The sequence below is a fragment of the Notolepis coatsorum genome (genome assembly GCF_963971535.1).
Source record: "Notolepis coatsorum genome assembly, chromosome: 15".
In the NCBI taxonomy this organism is placed as follows: Eukaryota; Metazoa; Chordata; class Actinopteri; order Aulopiformes; family Paralepididae; genus Notolepis; species Notolepis coatsorum.
The window spans coordinates 54,413,766-54,418,813 of record NC_140179.1 but is presented as its reverse complement, the minus strand read 5'-3'; the positions used below and the strand labels follow the sequence as shown (position 1 = coordinate 54,418,813).

The following is a 5,048-nucleotide window of genomic DNA, read 5'->3' as shown; positions in this document are numbered from 1 at the left end:
CAAGATGTGTCTGGACATGCCCAACCTTGCCCAGGGATACGCGACAGAAATGAGAGTGGAACTAGTTTGTGTACCGTGCGTATAAATACGGCGCAGGTGAATGTAGAAGCCCCTTAGCCCCTTACCTCCGTACCCTTCGTCCACTTAGCATGTTACCGATAAGTTGAAGCCTCACCCACGATACAACGTGCGGTGAAGTATGGCCTGTTTGGCCTCAGAATAGAGCATCGAGACCGCGTGCGAATTAGTAACTGAATTGTCAGAGTTTGGTGCTATACCGTCGAGTGCGACATATTTCTATTGAGTCTTTAATAGTCTATTTGTGTATAGTGTATCGTGCGGTTAGAATTCTACAGTGACCAGCATCTCCAACGCTTTCTCGTATTAGCTAGAGTTCTTATCCAGGCTGGGCCGACCACATGGCGCTTTCACCCGAGGAGACCTAGGCGAGAGCCGTATGGACATGTACACTGGATTAATCTACCCGACGACTACATAGCCCTTTGCGGCTGGAATATATTTGCTTTGGTACTGTGATTTATGGAGCGGATAATCGCCGACGCCTGCACGTGTTGGATTTACCCCGAGAGGAGTCAAGTCGAGTCGGCGCTCAGAGAGCCTGAGGCCGCCTAGCTTTCTTCCCTGTGGAGCTACAGTCTACAAGAGAACCAAGCTGTATTCGTCTGTGGATCAAGAGGCTACTGCACCGGCTTCTGTACCTGAAGTCTCCCTAGTCATCGTTGACCAGACGTCCTACTACCGACAGATCTTCTACCCCCCCTGCTGGCTTACAACCAGTGGGAACCCCTTCCAGTATCTCCCGCTATCACTAGTGCACCATAGATATAATTCCCTAAGATTCAGGTTGTATAATTACCTCCTGCGTAACCAGAGAATGGACATTCGTTATTGATTTGCCTACGCATACTCCTTTGCCTTACAAGTGCATTCAAAGAATAATGTAAAGTATCCTATGTACCTTTTGCTCCATTAAATACTTGATTAATACCTTTGACTGGAACCGATTTCATTGTGGGAAGTGTTCATCATATTCATATATCGTGTACTGTATGGCCAGTAATTAAAGTACATAAAGCGGTAGTGGTTTAATGATACCATACTTATCAATACAGTCAGGGAATTGTACCCCTCAGTTACACCATAATACGCCCATGAACAATAGAAACATGTACCGAATGGTCTCAGCCTTTCAGTTTAATGTTGCCATTACAACACCAAGCGAGGACCTCATGCGCATGCGCGGCGAGCACCTGGGCAAAGGAAAAGGAAATGCGCATTGCTTACCGGCGAATGGGGAAGAATGCGGAAGCGATCTTGCACTCTTCGGCTGGGATTAATATAGACGCGGACAGGACCGCTGCGATGTTAGGATGTGCCGAGAAGGTTCTGGGGGCTGGTGAACTTCTGGCGAATACCCAACATTGTGTCATTTCTCCCTATGTTTCATAACAACCAGTTTCACGAAGTGCACTGCTACTTCCGTGTTGGAAACAAAATGAGGAAGGGTGAGGCGTGACCACTTCCGGCGTCATATAGGGACGCATGGGGGTGGCGCGGTCACGTGCAAGTGGGTGCATTTGCTTTTGTTTCGTGTGCACGCTAGGTGCGAGGAGATAAGAGGTTATCTCAGTAGCAGAGCGAGACGTGAGGCCAGTTGAAATGTAACACCATGGTATAGTCCTATCTAAACCATGATACTGATGGTAATATCATGGTCACTACCGTCAACATAGCGGCCAAAAGAATGATGGAAATACTGTGATACCTTTTTTTAACAGGGAATGATGCAAGAGGTGAGTAGCCAGAGAGGATTCTGGGAACTGCCAACGTTTTGATTGAATAAAGCTCATTACATTATAAATCACAAACATCTATTACGGAGCAGCTTGATGATAACACAGATTTGAGTTATCTGGTTTCTGCCTTTGAGGGAGTTGTTTGCATTCCTAAACAAGAAATGACAGATTGGACCATTGGAATAACGTACCTATCTGACTGGGGGGGGGGCGGGGGGGGTGTTTCCCTGGTGTAACCTACACAGTGAGAGAAAGAAGAATATCAGTAGTGTGTGTGTGTGTGTGTGTGTGTGTGTGTGTGTGTGTGTGTGTGTGTGTGTGTGTGTGTGTGTGTGTGTGTGTGTGTGTGTGTGTGTGTGTGTGTCTGTGTGTGTGTGTGTGTGTGTGTGTGTGTGTGTGTGTGTGTGTGCGTGTGCGTGTGCGTGTGTGTGTGTGTGTGTGTGCGTGCGTGCGTGCGTGTAGTTGGTATAATTGTGTCCCTGATGCAATACTGACCCCTAGTGGACTTAAAGTGAAACATCATGTTTTAAAATTACAGCAACCGAAAAAAAGAAAGAAAAAATACAAGACAAACATGACCATTCATTGAATATTGTGCATTTTGTCTTTTGTTCTTTTATTCTTACTAAATAAACGTGGACGTCTAAACACAGAAGGACCGTGTGGATATTTGCTTGAAACATGCCGTTTCACCGTCTGAACCTCAATACAGAACTTTGAACACAAGTGAGTGAGTGTGAGAGAAAGAGAAAGCAAGAGAGGAGAGAATGAGAGTAAATGAGAGAGAGAGTGTGAGAGAGTGTGTTTGAGAGAGAAAGAAAGAGAGAGAGAAAGAAAGAAAGAAAGAAAGAAAGAAAGAAAGTGTTTTATTGAGTACTCTATGTTTACCATTTTCTCTCTGTCTCTCTTTGTGCTTATTAGTTTTAGTGGGTTTTCCTTGACAACGTAAACAAATTAGAGGTAGTTGATGACGAGAGAAAGTCTGAACTATGTAAAAACATCTTCTATCTATGAATCACAGTAAAATAGACACTGTCTCTTTAAAGCGACTCCTCCCCTGAACAACTGTAACCAGGAAGCACCTCCCACCCACACGATCAGAGTTTACTCTTCCTGAGAAAACGAAACGAGTGTCGTTGTCTTTGTAGAATAAAATGGCGGAGCAAGGAGTTGATCTGGACCGGGACCAGTTCTGCTGTTCTATCTGTCTGGATCTACTGAAGGATCCGGTAACTATTCCCTGTGGACACAGCTACTGTATGGGCTGTATTACAGACTGCTGGGATCACGATGATCAGAAGGGGATCTACACATGTCCTCAGTGCAGGGACACTATTACTCCAAGGCCTGTTCTGAAGAAAAACAACATAATGGCTGAAGTGATAGAACAACTAATGAAGACAGGACTCCAAGATGCTCCTCCTGATCAGTGTTATGCTGGACCTGGAGATGTGGCCTGTGATTTTTGCACTGGGAGAAAGCAGAAAGCCCTCAAGTCCTGCCTGGTATGTCTGACCTCTTTCTGTGAAACTCACCTCCAGCCTCATTATACTGTAGCTCCATTAAAGAAACACAAGCTGGTCAAAGCCTCCACACGGCTTCAGGAGAACACCTGCTCTCGTCATGATGAAGCTATGAAGATTTTCTGTCGTACTGATCAGCAGTGTATCTGTTATTTGTGTTCCATGGATGAACATAAATGCCATGATACTGTCTCAGCTGCAGCGGAAAGGACAGAGAGACAGAAAGAGCTTGGCACGACTCGGCAGAAAGTCCACCAGAGAGTCCGGGAGAGAGAGAATGAACTCAAAGAGGCCCAACAGGCTGTTGATTCTCTCAATCACTGCTGATAAAGCAGTGGAGGACAGTGAGATAATCTTTACTGAGCTGATACGCTCCTTGGAGACGAGGCACTCTGAGCTGAAGAAGGTAATCAGAGCCCAACAGAGGACCACAGTGACTCAGGCTGAAGAAATGCAGAAGAGACTGGAGCAGGAGATAGCGGACCTGAGGAGGAGAGACACTGAGCTGGAGCAGCTCTCACACACAGAGGACCACATCCACTTCCACAGAGTTACCCCCCCCCCCCTCTCCAGTCCCAGTGAGTCTACAGACTTACCCAGCATCAGTGTCCTTCCTCTCCTGTACTTTGCAGATGTGACTGAGGTCGTGTCTAAGCTGAGAGACAAACTAGAGGACGTTCTGAAAGAGCAGTGGCCCAGAATCTCAACAACAGTGAATGCAGTTCATGTTTTACTGCCACCAGAGCCCAAGACCAGAGCTGACTTCTTACAATATACCTCTCCGATCACACTGGACCCAAACACAACAAACAGACGTCTGTCTTTGTCTGAGGGAAACAGAAAAGCAACACGGATGCAGCAAGAGCAGTCATATCCTGATCACCCAGAAAGATTTATTGAATCGTGTCAGGTTCTGGGTAGAGAAGGTCTGACTGGACGCTGTTACTGGGAGGTGGAGTTGAGTGGAGAGGTTTCTGTAGCAGCCTCCTACAAAGACATTAGTAGAACAGGGATTTAGGATGCAGACAAAGTGATTACATCTTCAGACACAATGGCGAGAGGATAACAGTACCAGGCCCCCGGTCCTCCAGAATAGGAGTATACCTGGATCACAGGGCAGGTACTCTGTCCTTCTACAGCGTGTCTGACACAATGACCCTCCTGCACAGAGTCAACACCACATTCACTCAGCCTCTCTATCCTGGACTTTGGTTTCACTCATACCCTGGGGGGGGGGGGGGGCTGCGTTTTGTGAGCTGAAGTAGAGATTAGTGACATTCACAGCTCCTCTACCCAGGGTTTTGGATTTTATCTTGAAGATGCTGAGTTGTGAAAGATGAAGTAATTATTTAGGAGTTACATTCACTCAGTCAGTCTATCATTGTTCTGAGGGGGACACACACATACACTATGTTTAGCTTTGTTTCTAGTTTCTAGCCTACCGGGGTAAAGTTTGTTTGATTGGATATTTGCATATTCACATATTTGATTCCCATATTCAATACATCTGTCACTTTTGCATGTGGGGAAGTCAAAATCTTTATTTACATACTCAGGGTAGGCTGGACCACAATATGCAACCATTTTATTTGTATTTGATAACCTTTGTTCAATTCCTGTGGGATTTGGGTCTGTCTCTCCTCTCTGTTCCAGGGGGGGTTGGTAACAATGTGGTGGCCGGACCTCCATGGGGAGGTTGATTCAGCCT

The 5,048-nt window shown here is 46.1% G+C and overlaps 1 pseudogene across 1 annotated transcript; it reads left to right on the top strand.

Moving 5' to 3' along the window:
* The first annotated feature begins 2,971 nt into the window (after positions 1 to 2,971).
* LOC311242058 (E3 ubiquitin/ISG15 ligase TRIM25-like) lies at positions 2,972 to 4,600 on the top strand (annotated as a pseudogene). The gene has a single exon. The product of its transcript is annotated as an E3 ubiquitin/ISG15 ligase TRIM25-like (transcript).
* Positions 4,601 to 5,048: the final 448 nt, after the last annotated feature.